A 19,055-nucleotide genomic window follows, 5' to 3' on the forward strand; every position below is an offset into this window, starting at 1 on the left:
CGACCACCGTGAAGCAACTGCAGCAGCTTGGGAAAACCTGCCAAAAACAATTTCCCAAAGCCGTTATCTACGTGCCATTCATTAATTTCTCAGACAGATTGGCCAAAGACCAGCAAAAATTATTTGACGCTTTTAACTTTTATGTTGATAATAAATCTCCTTTTCAAACATTACCTGAGATGGATAGACTCGAATTCCAGGTAACAGGACGGGATCCAGTTCTCTGGACCTCCGAAACCGCAGACAAAATGCTAAAATTATGGATTAGTGATTTATTAATATAAACATTTAAAGGTTGTATATACCCCCTGCTGTCTTCCGGTTGGGAGGTGAGGGATTCCTGGGGAAAGAGACAAAAAGTGATTACACAATACCAGGAATCAGAAAAAAAGAGTGTATATATGCACATACCTTCTTACCTTCGATACTTACCTGTGATGACCAGTGGGGGGCAGAAGAGTTCCTGTAGGATTAAAAAAGCAAAAAAAGATTAACACAGATCAAAAGTATGGGGTATTTTACTATTTACTTACCTGAAATACTTACCTACTAGGATACCTACCTTGATGGGAATATTTTAATCCTCCTCTTCACCTTCTTCTATGGGGACAAAAAAATCATTGAATAAAAACACAGGAACTTGTGCCAGTGCAACTCCAGTCCAACATTGGGCTGAGACCTGTCTCCAAACCTAACCCTAACCCTAACCCTAACCCTAACCCTAACCCTAACCCTAACCCTAACCCTAACCCTAACCCTAACCCTAACCCTAACCCTAACCCTAACCCTAACCCTAACCCTAGGACTCAATATCTTTTGGAAGCAGATAGACAACTTACCAACAGGAATCATTATGCGCCGCTGCTCCATTCTATGCAACCTGAAACACAAAACATGATTAAAAACATTCTATGTAAAATGTATCAGGAGAAAATTATAACATTAAAGCAAATGACTTACCTGTTGGGACCGGACGTCCCGAGACCGAGGCTGTTCTACCTGCTCCCGAAGATACATAAAGCTTTGGATAAGTGGACCATCCCGGGCCAGGTTCCTTGTGGTCGACCTATTGTCAGTGACTGTGGCTCAGAGTCGTCAAACATAGCAGAATACTTGGACCACCATATAAACCCGCTCTCACAGAGACATGCGTCCTACGTCAAGGATACTTATGACTTTGTTGAGAAAGTTGGGAATATTTCAGTTTCTGCAGATGCTTTTCTATTTTCTATAGATATAAATTCTCTGTATACTAATATAGATACGGCTCTGGGCTTACAGGCAGTTCGAGCTGCTTTTAATAAGTTCCCTGTCCCGGGGCGGCCCGATGACTATATTTTAGAACTGTTGGAGATAAGCCTTATTCGCAATGATTTTGAGTTCAATAAAAAACACTATTTACAGATCCATGGTACAGCAATGGGCAAGAAGTTTGCCCCAGCGTATGCCAACCTTTATATGTGTGGCTGGGAGGAATCAGCCTTCTTAAGGTGCGCTCACCTACCTTCGCTGTACTTTAGGTACCTGGATGACATCTTTGGCATCTGGGAGGGGGACATGGAGCAATTTATGGTGTTTTTAAATATTCTGAACTCTCATCACCCTGCCATTAAAATTACACACAACGTCCAGAAAGAAAAGCTGGAGTTTTTAGACACACAGGTCTTCTTCATACCCGGTTTGGGAGCAAATAAAGCCCTAGCTACAAAAGTCTTCTTTAAGGAGACCGATAGACATGCTTTGCTCCACAAACAGAGTTACCACCCTAAACATACCTACAAAGGACTAGTTAAATCACAGTTAATAAGATTCCATCGTATTTGTACTTACCTGAGTGATGTGGAGGAGGCGACATCTATCCTGTTCAAAGCCCTCAGGCCTCGGGGTTACTCTCGGCGATTCCTGAGGGAAATAAAACAGGAAGTAAGACAAATATTTGAAATAAATGGGAGGTATGTAGTGGAGAGAGAAGAGAAAGATATTATACCTGTGGTGACAACCTACTCACAACCTCTAGGACGTTTGGGTGGCCAATTAAGGCTTAATTTCCAACAGGCCCAGGGGGACTTGGGAGACTTGGGGCGTTTTAAACTAATTTCTGCATATAGGAGAAACAAGAATCTCAAAGATAGGCTGGTACACTCTAACCTAAATGGAAAAACTACGGTGCCTCCTGAGGAAAATAATTATTTTAAACTAAATACCTATATCGGGAATAGGTATTCGGGGAAAGGGGTACCTATTAGGAACCGAATAGCTTTCAGGACTCCTAATGTGGTCTATGCCATTAGGTGTGCAAAGTGCCAGAAACTATACATAGGAGAAACTAAACACTCTATGCAGATTCGGTTTACACAACATAAATACCAAGTTAGGAGAGGGAATAAAGAAACGGTCTTATACAGACATTTTATAGCACATGGGGTTTTAAATATGAGAATTGAAGGACTGGAAAGCCAAAAGGATTGGTCCAAAACTGTAAGACAAAAAGCAGAACGAACATGGATACGTTTATTGAAAACCATCGACCCGTGGGGTCTGAATGAAAAATATTAAAATGTATTGCATGCCTCTCTTTTGATATACAGTAAGTAAAGGTGGGAGGATAGAGTTCGACTCCGCCTGGAGAGTATCGGTAGCCTATACGGATCATTGGGGTTCCCATATTGTCAGTTTTTCTTATATATATATATATTAAAATATATATATTTGTTGTTGTAATATGATACCATGAATTATTATTTATTACAATTTTGTTTATTGGCCTGGTGGCCCTGCAATATGGTTGAATCCCAACTCCAAATTACAGTTGCACTTATTAATTTTTTACTGTAATAAATACTTAAATACTTACCGTGTGGAGCGAATGGAGGACAAACGGCCAATCAGAGTTCTCGGTGAGAGGATGGGTTCCTAGGGGGAGAAAAAAACAGTTAAAATCTTGTTTACAAAAATCATACATTTAACACCTAGAAAAACCAATATCACTTACCTGAGAGTGGTTTGTGTGGAACCTACCTTAAACTTACCTGTAATACCTTCAGTTCTTCATATCTCTTAATAGATCATTAATTTCCTGTTTCTATCTTCTTTAAGGGAATAATAAAACCCAACAATTAAGCACATTGTACTTGCGCCAGTGCAAACTCCCACCCAGCAATGGGTTGAGACCCTTCTGAAACCTAACCCTAACCCTAACCCTAACCCTAACCCTAACCCTAACCCTAACCCTAACCTAACCCTAACCCTAACCCTAACCCTAACCCTAACCCTAACCCTAACCCTAACCCTAACCCTAACCCTTATCGTAATGGGAGACTCAAATCTGTCCAGACTACCTTTGATCCCAGACAGTAGAGTACAAGTGGACTGTTACCCAGGAGCCCTCCTGGCTCATGCCACTCATATCCTCAAGCACAGAACGCCTGTATCCCCGGAGACCCAAAAGGTAGTCCTTTCCTTTGGCCTGAATAACAAAGCGCAGGGCAATGAATCCCTGCTGAGGCAGCAACTAAACCGGCTACTGGGCTCTGCCAGGGTAGCCTTTCCCAATGCCCAAATTCTGCTACCGGTCGTGAACTTCTCCGACCAGCTGGGCGACAAATTCCTGCGAAATCTTCGAACCCTCAACAACCTCATCAAGGAGAAGACCAACCACATCCCCCGACTACCCAATCACCTTTTTGGCGTTGGACCGGACAGAATCCATTGGACAGCCGACTCAGCAAGCGCCATGTGGGCACATTGGAACGCCCATTTAAACTGGGACAGCCAACACTAGAAGTGCCGGGGAACACAAGTGTTGGCGTACTCAACCTCTCCACCACCTTCCGTCTAACCCCTCCGCAATCCTCCCTCCTCTCCAAGGGGCTTTCGTTCGTCCCTCACTTTGAGAAATCCGACGACCCCAAAAAAGGCCTCCTAGTAGACCTTACAACATATCATCGGAGACTCAAATTGGCCTCTTTCTTTGCCGATGACCCCCGTGGGACCAGCTCTAGAGTTCCTTTTTTGCCCCCCTCCTTCTGGGAACCTCCCCCCAATCTCCTTCCCCCCCTTCTGCTGGATGTTTTGGCCCTTGACAAGGCTGCCTATGCCTCTTCATCCCCGGTTTTCTTCCCTGAGGAGGACAATGTCACCAGACCTGAATGGGAAGCCCTCCAGCAACTCAAGAAAAACTCCTCGATAGTCATCAAGCCGGCGGATAAGGGATCTGCAGTGGTTATTATGGACAGGGCGCTCTACGTGAAGGAAGCGATGAGACAACTCTCGGACCCTCGGTACTATGCCCCACTGCAAAATCCCATTTACCCCAGGACGGCTGCCCTCATCAAGAGCACTCTTTCCGAGATGCTCTCGGATGGCTTTCTCTCAAAAAAGCAAGTCAAATTCCTTACCAGTGATGACCCGCCCCGGCCCAGACAACTTTACCTTCTGCCCAAAATCCACAAGCCACAAACAGCCTGGCTAACTCCACACCACATGCCACCCGGGAGACCAATTGTCTCCGATTGTGGTAGTGAGAGCTCACACGTTGCAGCTCTCCTTGAACATTACCTTCACCCCTTGTCCACCAAACACCCAAGTTACTTGAAGGACACCTACGATTTCCTCTCCAAAATTCAGGACTCCCCCGTCTCTGCAAGTGACCTGCTATTCACTATGGATGTGGAAAGTTTGTACACGAACATTGATACGGACAGAGGTGTATTGGCAGTGGAAAAATGTTTTGAGCGGTTCCCGGACCCTACCAGGCCGGATGACCACCTCCTCACCCTGTTACGCCTTGGTCTTACAAGGAATGACTTTCTTTTCAATGGAAGCTGGTTCCTGCAAGTCAAAGGCACGGCCATGGGCAAACGATTTGCTCCATCTTATGCCAACATTTACATGGCCGACTGGGAGGAAACGGTCTTCTCCGCATGCCCCAAACTACCTTCTCGTTACTATCGGTACCTGGACGACATCTGGGGTATCTGGCCTCACTCTCGCAAGGACCTCGTAGACTGGGTGGCAACCCTCAACACCCACCACCCCTCCATCCGCCTGAAAGAGACGGTTAGCTTGCAGTCGGTGGACTTCTTAGATGTCACCATCTCCAAGGGAACGGACCCCGCCCACATTGGCAAGTTAACCACAAAAGTCTACTTTAAACCCACGGACACCCACGCCCTCCTTCACAGAACCAGCTTCCATCCCCAACACACCTTTCGAGGTATTGTCAAGTCTCAACTGATCCGTTTCAACCGCCTATGTACCCGACCGGAGGACGAACGCGAGGCAACCTCCATCCTCTTTCGGGCACTTCGAAAGAGGAACTACACTAGGACCTTCCTCCGGAAAGTTGTTGCGGACAGAATTCCCCGGAACGATCGGAGACGAGAGGACCCGGTGTTAACCAAAATCCCAATCATTTCCACCTTTTCGGCCTACTCGACGCACCTCCACCGCGCCTTCAAATCAAACCTCAACCAACTGAAATCCCACCTCCCTTCCCTTGACGGCTCTAAAATCATCTCGGCCTTTCGTAGGAACCCGAACCTACAGGACCACCTGGTCAGAGCAAAACTCCCAACACAGAGACATCCGACAAGACCCCTCCCCCGGAGGCATTGGGTTCAGAATCCGTACACCCGTCAAAACTACCAACTCCCGGACTCGATCCCGAAATCCACCAAGAATTGTGTTTATGTTCTGGGTTGTAAAATCTGCAACAAATTGTATGTGGGGGAAACTGCCAACTCCGTGGAGGCTAGGTTGTCCACCCACCGCTACTCCATTAATGTGGAAAAGAGAAATACAATCTTGGCCTGCCACTTCCGAAAACATGGCACTGACAACATGTGGATCAAAGCTCTGGCGCATGACAGTTCCTGGTCCAAGGAGTCCCGACGCAAAGAAGAGAGAACATGGATTAGACGATTAAACTCCATGCACCCAGGGGGACTTAATGAATGCCCCCCCTTTGGACCACGCACCTAAACCCCCCCCCCCCCCCCCCCCCCCCCCTTTTTTTGGGGGGTGACTTCCGCTTCCTTTTCAGTTCTTGTTCAACGTTCTGTCTATACACTGAAAATGTTCCTGTCCCTATTGTGTAAAATCTGTTCCCTGTTCCAGTTATTATTTTTTGTTAAAATTTAGAAACTTTTCTTTTCTAACGGTTGAAGTTGTTGAATTCTTAAATTCTAAAAAAATAAAAAAATAAAAAAATAAAAAATAAAAAAATAAAAAAATCACCATATAAAAAAATAACAAAAAATATTGGGAAATTGGGGGCACCACATGATGATGGTTGGGAAGTTTTGTATGGACTTTGTTCCTCTTAAGACTCCCACGAATCTGAGCCCCTTCCCTTTCAAATATAAAATACTTCCCTTTAGAATATATAAAACATCCCTTGAAATAAAAATTATATATAAAATATTTTTTATTTTCTTGTCTCATTTTACGGGCTAACCCCTTCCCTGTTTATTCTTACAACCTCAACTTATTTCCTTACTTAAGCAAAAGATTTGGTTACAAATTTTCCTTTTGAGTTCTTTTGACTGTGGAACACTTTTTCCAACGGAAATTACATTTCATTGTCTTCAAAAAATGTTTGATTAATAATAAAAAAAATTCTACATCCTCCTTGGTCTAGACCTTGTTGAATTGTCTCCTTTGTCCACTTCCGGTTGAATCACTGCACTTTTTCACCACATCTAAACACTGGACTTGCACCTTGAGGGAAAAAGAATACTCAATTCCACCATGACAGGACCAGAGTCATGGATTCTGGACCACCACTTAACGCCAGCTCTTGCCAGCTGACATCCTGACCTAAGCCCAACACTGAGAACCAGTGACTCGTTTTCACCTGAGGTGACCTGAAGCCCAACCCTATCCCACTCTCTGACCCTAACCCCAACCCTTATAGGATGTACCTCACCCCAACCCTAAAACCTAATCTCAACCCTTGAAGGATGGACCCAAACCCTAGATGGCCGCCCACTTTAGGCCCTCACCCTGACACCTGACCAGAACCCCATCCCACTCACTGACCCTAACCCCAACCCCAATAGAATATGCCTCACCACAACCCTTGAAACACAGTTTGATTGCCAATTTCTAAAACTTGGAACGAGTAACTTTGCTCCGTCGGACGGGACCTGAAACCCATCCAAGACCGAGCCCATTCACTGACTCCCCTCGACCCCACCCACTCCTCCCACTCTGTTAAACTTTGATTTTGACCTTCGGGGGCCCCGGCCCCCACGGGCCCCCCAAGGACCCCCCCCGGGCCCACCCCGACCCCACCCACCCCTCCCACCTTGATAAACTTTGATTTTCACATTCGGGGGCCCCGGCCCCCATGGGCCCCCCCCGGGGGTCCCCCCGGCCCCCTCGACCCCTTCCATTTTGTTTAACTTTGATTTTGACCTTCGGGGGCCCCGGCCCCCACGGGCCCCCCCGGGGGTCCCCCCCGTCCCCCCCGGCCCCCCTCGACCCCTTCCATTTTGTTTAACTTTGTTTTTGACCTTCGGGGGCCCCGGCCCCCACGGGCCCCCCCGGGGGTCCCCCCCGTCCCCCCTGGCCCCCCTCGACCCCGCCCACAACTCCCACTTTGATAAACTTTGATTTTGACCTTCGGGGGCCCCGGCCCCCAGGGGCCCCCCCGGGGGTCCCCCCCGTCCCCCCTGGCCCCCCTCGACCCCGCCCACCCCTCCCACTTTGATAAACTTTGATTTTGACCTTCGGGGGCCCCGGCCCCCACGGGCCCCCCCGGGGGTCCCCCCCGTCCCCCCTGGCCCCCCTCGACCCCAACCACCCCTCCCACCTCACTAAACCTTTACTTTGACAATTGGGGGCCCTGGACCCCCAAGCCCCCCCCGCCCCCCTCCCTCAGCCACCCCCCTCCCCCTTACTTTTATACTGGACCCCTCATCTGGGGGGCCCTGGACCTCTGCCCAATTTTGGGCGGAGGCCCCGACACCTTGGTGCCTGGGTCCACCCTCCACCGCCATTCCGGACTGGCAGGTCGGGGGACCCATTTAATTTCACAGGGGTCCCTTCCCATTTAGGAGGGGGGGACTCTGGACCTCTCCACATTGAATTGGGGGGACAGTCCGAGCCCCCCTCCCGTCTCTGGGTGGGGGCCCTGGCACTCAGGATGCCAGTCACCGATCGCTCTGCCATCAAGGCCAACAGATCAGATCAATCTCCGCTGGGACCCGAGTCAACCCCCTCCTCGACGCTACCATTCTCATCTTCGGTTTCTCCACCGCAGAACATTACCCATCAACCCTTGCTGATGGCTATCATTTGCATACTGCTCCCCTCCAACCAATCAGATTTCTCACCGTTTTAACGTTTGCTACCTCTTTGAATGGGGTCCTCCCGGCATTGCTGTACTGCCATCCGGATCCCTCGACAGGCCTCTGACGGGTTTTCCAGACCAGACCGTGTTTTCCACGCTTTTGGTGAGTATGATTTTACGAGGTATAGTTAGCGTCGGTAGAAGATTGGTGGGTCCAGTGGTTTAGCACAATGGGACATATTCCCAGGACTCACCCGCCGGCAAACCTAGGCCCTAGCCGCTGGTAGAAGCTTGTAGGGAGTTCCAAGGCTCAATAGGAGCCTTACCTCCCTTCCGCCAGCACTCTCCTCAGCCCATGCTGGGCAGGCTGCGACAGGGGCAGCTTGTCTGGATGGGCGGGAGACCTCCCCAGCCCACGCTGGGCAGGCTGCGACAGGGGCGGCTTGCCTGGGTGGACGGGAGAAGTCCTTAGCCCCCCGTTGGGCAGGCTGCGACAGGGGCAGTCTGTCACGGTGGGCGGGAGACCCCCTCAACCCATGCTGGGTGAGCTGCGACAGGGGCAGCTTGTCTGGATGGGCTGGGGGTCGACCCACTCTGGGCAGGCTGCGATCACAAGCAGTCTGTCTGGGTAAGTGGTTCTTCAGGCCCTCTCCGGGCAGGCTGTGGTAACCTCGCGGTGTTAACAAGCAGTCTGTTTGGGTGGGCAGGTAAGTATGCGGCCCTCCTGGGTCCCATTTGGGACAGCACGCAGGATGTGGTGGTCCAGGGCGAAGGACCTTGATCGCAGCCCAGTCTTTTACGGGGTTTAGCCCCACTCACACACCACTGCACTACACCTTTGACTGATTCTGATCATCACCCTCTAGCCCAAGGGGTGTGATCAAACCCATACCCCAGGATACGCTTTTGCCTCCCTGGTTTTTAGCATTGTTCACTTCCCCATGAGAAATTTCTTCTCTTGGATGAGTCCTCTTGCACAGTTTATTGTGCTTCCTTCTGGGTAACAATTCTACCCCAACATTTTCCGTTGGAGCAAGCAGTGGGCAGGATCCAAGGTACGAACTGCACATATTTGCGATTTACTTTAGCTTAGCCTTCATATAAGCATTAGCTTTACCTTAAAATTTAAAACAAAATTTTTTTTAGCATTAGCTTAGCAAAAAAATTAAAATAAAAAAATTGTTAGCATTAGCTTAGCATAAAATTTAAAAAATTTAATAAAAAAAAAAAATTTTCAAAAAAATTTTTTTGCTCTAAAATGATCCCAAAACATCCCAAATCACCACAAAAAATCATCTTACTCAAAAATAAGTCTTCCTTAGGCAAATTTCTATTCCCTTCCACTCCAAACACCCAGTCACCCCCACACTATCCTTCTTTCCAACGGCCTCTACCCAATAACATCTTTAATTTCCAAAAATATAACAATTTTAAAAGAGATCACCCTTAGTCCAAGAGTTATTCTATTCCACTCCAATACCCAATCACCCTCACTCCCTCCCCACACCACTCTTATTTCAACAGCCCCCACTCAATCCTTGTAAATTATCCCCAGTTCAGATCTCCAGCTTTGAATGTTCACTTGGGTACTCGGACTATGGACTTCTTCTCGATAGACTGGACTTACTAGGACTCTCAGGACCTACTATACTCACCAATTGGATTGGAATCACACACTGGGGATTTGATCAACCCTGGTGGGCCTGCCTAGGGGAGGGTGTCTAGTGTTTCGAAGGCCGAAACGCCCAATGATCCTAGGTATACTACTGATGATGTGATTCCTCTATTTCGAATCCACGTAGGATATTTACTTTCACCGAACTGGACTTCAACCGACCTATACACTATGACCTGGCAGTCAGTCTCCACCAAGTTCAGACAACAGTGATTCAACTCATATTACCCTACCCAATAAGTCCTCCATTTTACTGCAATTCACCTATTCTGACATTTACCAATCCAATATCCTTCAGTCTCAACTCGCTAGATCACTAGATTAATACTGGCCAAGGACAGGAACTCATGCCTAAATCTAAAACTCTGAACCCATAACCTTGGACTAAATACCTCACCTTAACCTAAGGGCTTCAGACCTAAACACAACCCCTAAACACTAACCCTTGGAACACACCTAAACCCAACCCTTTTTATGGCTTCGGATTTACCCCAACCCTACCCTCACCCTAACCTCAACCCTTTGGAACACACCTAAACCCAACCCCCCTTTTTATGACTTTGGATTGACCCCAACCCTACCCTCACCCTAACCTCAACCCTTTGGAACACACCTAAACCCAACCCCCCTTTTTATGACTTTGGATTTACCCCAACCCTATCTTCACCCTAACCTCAACCCTTTGGAAAACACCTAAACCCAACCCCCTTTTTATAACTTTGGATTGACCCGAACCCAATTCCTCATCCTATCCCAACCCATGCCCAGCCCCAACCCCCTCTATATTCCACCGTAACAACTCTGTATACTCTTCCCTCCTCCTCCTTTCTTTCCCCCCCCCCCCCCCCCCCCCCCCCACCCACCCATTTTGCCCTCTCCCACCGTCCTGAGCTCCCCCCTTAGGACAGGTGGGTAGAGACTGACTAAGCCCTGTGGGCAACAGTTTTCCTCGCCCCGTGGGTGTCGACTCTGTATAGTCTTCCCTCTCCTACTCACGCTCTCTCCCCTACTCTCACACCCCCTTCTCCTACCCTACCACCCCTTTTATACCCTCTCCTCCCATCCTAGAGATCTCTCTTTGGATGGTGGGTAGAGACTGACTAAGCCCTGTGGGCAACAGTGTCCCTCGCCTCGTGGTTGCTGGCTCTGTATGGTCAATTTCCCTCCCCTTTCCCAATACTTTCATCAGCTCCCATCTAATCCTTCCAATCGTCACTATCATTGGACCCCTAACGGACCGGACCTACCGTTTCCCTGTCCTTCAGTCTAAAAAGTCTCCGGACACCGGTTACCTCTCAACCCCTGACGGGCAGTGGTACTCAGACTGATTTCTGCTATGGATGTAGACCAAGATTCAATGTCTCAATTGGACTTTAACAGAGATATTTATACGATCCCAAAGTCTTCGGACACCAGCAGTTCCAAGCCCTGGTGGTTGGAACACTATTGTACGGATCACCACTTCTCTTTTACCTTTACCAGGAGATGGGGTGAGTGAGATTCAAGCGCGAGTGCCTTCGTGGGGTCTCACCTTAACTGTGGTCCCGTCGGGGTCCCACAGGGTGTTTCCTCGTTAATGCTACCACACCTAACCCTAACCCTAACCCTAACCCTAACCCTTAACCCTAACCCTAACCCTAACCCTAACCCTAACCCTAACCCTTAACCCTAACCTCAACCAACCTCAACCTATACCTAAACCCAACCTTCTGATCCATGTCCAATCCCCCCCAAAAACCCAACCATGAAGATTTATACCTAAGTCCCACTCCCCCAAATGACTTCCAAACCCAAACCAAACCAACCCCCCCCCCCCCCCCCCCCACCACCCCCACCACCCCCCTCCCCTAGCCACCCCTTCCACCCTCTCCTCCCATCCTGAGAACCTCCCCTTGGATGGTGGGTAGAGACTGACTAAAGCCCTGTGGGCAACATTGTTCCTCGCCCTGTGGGTGTCGACTTTGTATAGTCATATATATCCCCCCTCATCCCTCTCACTCCCCACCAACCTTCCCTGCCACCTCCCACCCCTTCATACCCTCTCCTCCCATCCTGGAAACTCCCCCCTTGGATGGTAGGAAGAGGCTGACTAAAGCCCTGTGGGCAACAGTGTTCCTCGCCCCGTGGGTGTCGACTCTGTACGGTCATACATTTACACATCCATATCCCCACATTTCCCTTTCGCTCCCCGACACCCCCTTTCCCCGCCACCCCTCTCCCCCCCTCCCCCCACCAGCCCCTCCCGAACGGACCTAAGATTCCCCATCCATGTCTCAGTACTTTTGTCCAAAATGTAGGAGAAAGGTCTTCGGACAGCAGTATGTCACCCCTGTGGGATGCTAATACTGTATACTCCTATTACTCAGATCTTTAAGCCAACGTACTAGTGTTTGCAACTCAATCCTTTAGACTTCTAGACTCTTTATTCCATTTAAGGGGTTGGAGTGAGTGGGGTTTCAGGTGCGCGTGCCTCAATGGGGTCTCACCTGCACTGTGGTCCCGTCGGGGTCCCACAGGGTGTTTCCTCGTCATTATTGCCACACCTAACCCTAACCCTAACCCTAACCCTAACCCTAACCCTAACCCTAACCCTAACCCTAACCCTAACCCTGTTCATCAGAGTCCCCTCTACGGGCGTGTTTTGGACTGTATTTGGAGATTTTTTGGACCATATTCGCACTCCCCTCTTGTCGGGCTCATAACTCTGCCTAGGAAGGCCCCAGAGGCCCCAAACTTGGCCTGGCCTGTTCATCAGAGTCCCCTCTACGGGCGTGTTTTGGACTGGATTTGAAGATTTTTTGGACCATATTCGCATTCCCCTCTTGTCGGGCTCATAACTCTGCTTAGGAAGCCCCCAGAGGCCCCAAACTTGGCCTGGCCTGTTCATCAGAGTCCCCTCTACGGGCGTGTTTTGAATTGGATTTTGACATTTTTTGGACCATATTCGCATTCCCCTTTTGTCGGGCTCATAACTCTGCCTAGGAAGCCCCCAGAGGCCCCAAACGTGGCCTGGCCTGTTCATCAGAGTCCCCTCTAAGAGCATGTTTTGAATTGGATTTTGAGATTTTTTTGACCAAATTCACCCTGCCCTTTTGTCGGGCTCATAACTCTGCCTAGGAAGGCCCCAGAGGCCCCAAACTTGGCCTTGCCTGTTCATCAGAGTCCCCTCTAAGAGCATGCTTTGAATTGGATTTTGAGATTTTTTGGACCAAATTCACCCTGCCCTTTTGTCGGGCCCATAACTCTGCCTAGGAAGGCCCCAGAGGCCCCAAACGTGGCCTGGCCTGTTCATCAGAGTCCCCTCTACAGGCGTGTTTTGAATTGGATTTTGAGATTTTTTTGACCAAATTCACCCTGCCCTTTTGTCGGGCCCATAACTCTGCCTAGGAAGCCCCCAGAGGCCCCAAACGTGGCCTGGCCTGTTCATCAGAGTCCCCTCTACAGGCGTGTTTTGAATTGGATTTTGACATTTTTTGGACCATATTCACATTCCCCTCTTGTCGGGCTCATAACTCTGCCTAGGAAGGCCCCAGAGGCCCCAAACTTGGCCTGGCCTGTTCATCAGAGTCCCCTCTAAGAGCATGCTTTGAATTGGATTTTGAGATTTTTTGGACCAAATTCACCCTGCCCTTTTGTCGGGCCCAAAACTCTGCCTAGGAAAGCCCCAGAGGCCCCAAACTTGGCCTGGCCTGTTCATCAGAGTCCCCTCTAAGAGCATGCTTTGAATTGGATTTTGACATTTTTTGGACCAAATTCACCCTGCCCTTTTGTCGGGCCCATAACTCTGCCTAGGAAGCCCCCAGAGGCCCCAAACGTGGCCTGGCCTGTTCATCAGAGTCCCCTCTAAGAGAATGCTTTGAATTGGATTTTGAGATTTTTTTGACCAAATTCACCCTGCCCTTTTGTCGGGCCCATAACTCTGCCTAGGAAAGCCCCAGAGGCCCCAAACTTGGCCTGGTCTGTTCATCAGAGTCCCCTCTACGGGCATGTTTTGGACTGGATTTAGAGATTTTTTGGACCATATTCGCCCTCCCCTTTTGTCGGGCTCATAACTCTGCCTAGGAAGGCCCCAGAGGCCCCAAACGTGGCCTGGCCTGTTCATCAGAGTCCCCTCTACAGGCGTGTTTTGAATTGGATTTTGAGATTTTTTTGACCAAATTCACCCTGCCCTTTTGTCGGGCCCATAACTCTGCCTAGGAAGCCCCCAGAGGCCCCAAACGTGGCCTGGCCTGTTCATCAGAGTCCCCTCTACAGGCGTGTTTTGAATTGGATTTTGACATTTTTTGGACCATATTCACATTCCCCTCTTGTCGGGCTCATAACTCTGCCTAGGAAGGCCCCAGAGGCCCCAAACTTGGCCTGGCCTGTTCATCAGAGTCCCCTCTAAGAGCATGCTTTGAATTGGATTTTGAGATTTTTTTGACCAAATTCACCCTGCCCTTTTGTCGGGCCCATAACTCTGCCTAGGAAGCCCCCAGAGGCCCCAAACGTGGCCTGGCCTGTTCATCAGAGTCCCCTCTAAGAGAATGCTTTGAATTGGATTTTGAGATTTTTGGGACCAAATTCACCCTGCCCTTTTGTCGGGCCCATAACTCTGCCTAGGAAAGCCCCAGAGGCCCCAAACTTGGCCTGGTCTGTTCATCAGAGTCCCCTCTACGGGCATGTTTTGGACTGGATTTAGAGATTTTTTGGACCATATTCGCCCTGCCCTTTTGTCGGGCTCATAACTCTGCCTAGGAAGGCCCCAGAGGCCCCAAACGTGGCCTGGCCTGTTCATCAGAGTCCCCTCTACAGGCGTGTTTTGAATTGGATTTTGACATTTTTTGGACCATATTCACATTCCCCTCTTGTCGGGCTCATAACTCTGCCTAGGAAGGCCCCAGAGGCCCCAAACTTGGCCTGGCCTGTTCATCAGAGTCCCCTCTAAGAGCATGCTTTGAATTGGATTTTGACATTTTTTGGACCAAATTCACCCTGCCCTTTTGTCGGGCCCATAACTCTGCCTAGGAAGCCCCCAGAGGCCCCAAACGTGGCCTGGCCTGTTCATCAGAGTCCCCTCTACGGGCGTGTTTTGAATTGGATTTTGACATTTTTTGGACCATATTCGCATTCCCCTCTTGTCGGGCTCATAACTCTGCCTAGGAAGGCCCCAGAGGCCCCAAACTTGGCCTGGCCTGTTCATCAGAGTCCCCTCTAAGAGCATGCTTTGAATTGGATTTTGAGATTTTTTTGACCAAATTCACCCTGCCCTTTTGTCGGGCCCATAACTCTGCCTAGGAAGCCCCCAGAGGCCCCAAACGTGGCCTGGCCTGTTCATCAGAGTCCCCTCTACGGGCGTGTTTTGAATTGGATTTTGACATTTTTTGGACCATATTCGCATTCCCCTCTTGTCGGGCTCATAACTCTGCCTAGGAAGGCCCCAGAGGCCCCAAACTTGGCCTGGCCTGTTCATCAGAGTCCCCTCTAAGAGCATGCTTTGAATTGGATTTTGAGATTTTTTTGACCAAATTCACCCTGCCCTTTTGTCGGGCCCATAACTCTGCCTAGGAAGGCCCCAGAGGCCCCAATCTTGGCCTGGCCTGTTCATCAGAGTCCCCTCTACGGGCGTGTTTTGAATTGGATTTTGACATTTTTTGGACCATATTCGTCCTCCCCTCTTGTCGGGCTCATAACTCTGCCTAGGAAGGCCCCAGAGGCCCCAAACTTGGCCTGGCCTGTTCATCAGAGTCCCCTCTACGGGCGTGTTTTGGACTTTATTTGGAGATTTTTTGGACCATATTCGCATTCCCCTCTTGTCGGGCTCATAACTCTGCCTAGGAAGGCCCCAGAGGCCCCAAACTTGGCCTGGCCTGTTCATCAGAGTCCCCTCTAAGAGCATGCTTTGAATTGGATTTTGAGATTTTTTGGACCAAATTCACCCTGCCCTTTTGTCGGGCCCATAACTCTGCCTAGGAAACCCCCAGAGGCCCCAAACGTGGCCTGGCCTGTTCATCAGAGTCCCCTCTACGGGCATGTTTTGAATTGGATTTTGACATTTTTTGGACCATATTCGCATTCCCCTCTTGTCGGGCTCATAACTCTGCCTAGGAAGCCCCCAGAGGCCCCAAACGTGGCCTGGCCTGTTCATCAGAGTCCCCTCTACGGGCGTGTTTTGAATTGGATTTTGAGATTTTTTTGACCAAATTCACCCTGCCCTTTTGTCGGGCCCATAACTCTGCCTAGGAAGGCCCCAGAGGCCCCAAACGTGGCCTGGCCTGTTCATCAGAGTCCCCTCTAAGAGCATGCTTTGAATTGGATTTTGAGATTTTTTTGACCAAATTCACCCTGCCCTTTTGTCGGGCCCATAACTCTGCCTAGGAAGCCCCCAGATTTTGAGATTTTTTTGACCAAATTCACCCTGCCCTTTTGTCGGGCCCATAACTCTGCCTAGGAAGGCCCCAGAGGCCCCAATCTTGGCCTGGCCTGTTCATCAGAGTCCCCTCTACGGGCGTGTTTTGAATTGGATTTTGACATTTTTTGGACCATATTCGTCCTCCCCTCTTGTCGGGCTCATAACTCTGCCTAGGAAGGCCCCAGAGGCCCCAAACTTGGCCTGGCCTGTTCATCAGAGTCCCCTCTACGGGCGTGTTTTGGACTTTATTTGGAGATTTTTTGGACCATATTCGCATTCCCCTCTTGTCGGGCTCATAACTCTGCCTAGGAAGGCCCCAGAGGCCCCAAACTTGGCCTGGCCTGTTCATCAGAGTCCCCTCTAAGAGCATGCTTTGAATTGGATTTTGAGATTTTTTGGACCAAATTCACCCTGCCCTTTTGTCGGGCCCATAACTCTGCCTAGGAAACCCCCAGAGGCCCCAAACGTGGCCTGGCCTGTTCATCAGAGTCCCCTCTACGGGCATGTTTTGAATTGGATTTTGACATTTTTTGGACCATATTCGCATTCCCCTCTTGTCGGGCTCATAACTCTGCCTAGGAAGCCCCCAGAGGCCCCAAACGTGGCCTGGCCTGTTCATCAGAGTCCCCTCTACGGGCGTGTTTTGAATTGGATTTTGAGATTTTTTTGACCAAATTCACCCTGCCCTTTTGTCGGGCCCATAACTCTGCCTAGGAAGGCCCCAGAGGCCCCAAACGTGGCCTGGCCTGTTCATCAGAGTCCCCTCTAAGAGCATGCTTTGAATTGGATTTTGAGATTTTTTTGACCAAATTCACCCTGCCCTTTTGTCGGGCCCATAACTCTGCCTAGGAAGCCCCCAGATTTTGAGATTTTTTTGACCAAATTCACCCTGCCCTTTTGTCGGGCCCATAACTCTGCCTAGGAAGGCCCCAGAGGCCCCAATCTTGGCCTGGCCTGTTCATCAGAGTCCCCTCTACGGGCGTGTTTTGAATTGGATTTTGACATTTTTTGGACCATATTCGTCCTCCCCTCTTGTCGGGCTCATAACTCTGCCTAGGAAGGCCCCAGAGGCCCCAAACTTGGCCTGGCCTGTTCATCAGAGTCCCCTCTACGGGCGTGTTTTGGACTTTATTTGGAGATTTTTTGGACCATATTCGCATTCCCCTCTTGTCGGGCTCATAACTCTGCCTAGGAAGGCCCCAGAGGCCCCAAACTTGGCCTGGCCTGTTCATCAGAGTCCCCTCTAAGAGCATGCTTTGAATTGGATTTTGAGATTTTTTGGACCAAATTCACCCTGCCCTTTTGTCGGGCCCATAACTCTGCCTAGGAAACCCCCAGAGGCCCCAAACGTGGCCTGGCCTGTTCATCAGAGTCCCCTCTACGGGCATGTTTTGAATTGGATTTTGACATTTTTTGGACCATATTCGCATTCCCCTCTTGTCGGGCTCATAACTCTGCCTAGGAAGCCCCCAGAGGCCCCAAACGTGGCCTGGCCTGTTCATCAGAGTCCCCTCTACGGGCGTGTTTTGAATTGGATTTTGAGATTTTTTTGACCAAATTCACCCTGCCCTTTTGTCGGGCCCATAACTCTGCCTAGGAAGGCCCCAGAGGCCCCAATCTTGGCCTGGCCTGTTCATCAGAGTCCCCTCTACGGGCGTGTTTTGAATTGGATTTTGACATTTTTTGGACCATATTCGTCCTCCCCTCTTGTCGGGCTCATAACTCTGCCTAGGAAGGCCCCAGAGGCCCCAAACTTGGCCTGGCCTGTTCATCAGAGTCCCCTCTAAGAGCATGCTTTGAATTGGATTTTGAGATTTTTTTGACCAAATTCACCCTGCCCTTTTGTCGGGCCCATAACTCTGCCTAGGAAGCCCCCAGAGGCCCCAAACGTGGCCTGGCCTGTTCATCAGAGTCCCCTCTACGGGCGTGTTTTGAATTGGATTTTGACATTTTTTGGACCATATTCGCATTCCCCTCTTGTCGGGCTCATAACTCTGCCTAGGAAGGCCCCAGAGGCCCCAAACTTGGCCTGGCCTGTTCATCAGAGTCCCCTCTAAGAGCATGCTTTGAATTGGATTTTGAGATTTTTTGGACCAAATTCACCCTGCCCTTTTGTCGGGCCCATAACTCTGCCTAGGAAAGCCCCAGAGGCCCCAAACGTGGCCTGGCCTGTTCATCAGAGTCCCCTCTAAGAGCATGCTTTGAATTGGATTTTGAGATTTTTTTGACCAAATTCACCCTGCCCTTTTGTCGGGCCCATAACTCTGCCTAGGAAGCCCCCAGATTTTGAGATTTTTTTGACCAAATTCACCCTGCCCTTTTGTCGGGCCCATAACTCTGCCTAGGAAGGCCCCAGAGGCCCCAATCTTGGCCTGGCCTGTTCATCAGAGTCCCCTCTACGGGCGTGTTTTGAATTGGATTTTGACATTTTTTGGACCATATTCGTCCTCCCCTCTTGTCGGGCTCATAACTCTGCCTAGGAAGGCCCCAGAGGCCCCAAACTTGGCCTGGCCTGTTCATCAGAGTCCCCTCTACGGGCGTGTTTTGGACTTTATTTGGAGATTTTTTGGACCATATTCGCATTCCCCTCTTGTCGGGCTCATAACTCTGCCTAGGAAGGCCCCAGAGGCCCCAAACTTGGCCTGGCCTGTTCATCAGAGTCCCCTCTAAGAGCATGCTTTGAATTGGATTTT

The sequence above is a fragment of the Hypomesus nipponensis genome, chromosome 8, assembly GCF_054491055.1.
Source record: "Hypomesus nipponensis isolate SF chromosome 8, ASM5449105v1, whole genome shotgun sequence".
NCBI classification, from domain to species: Eukaryota; Metazoa; Chordata; class Actinopteri; order Osmeriformes; family Osmeridae; genus Hypomesus; species Hypomesus nipponensis.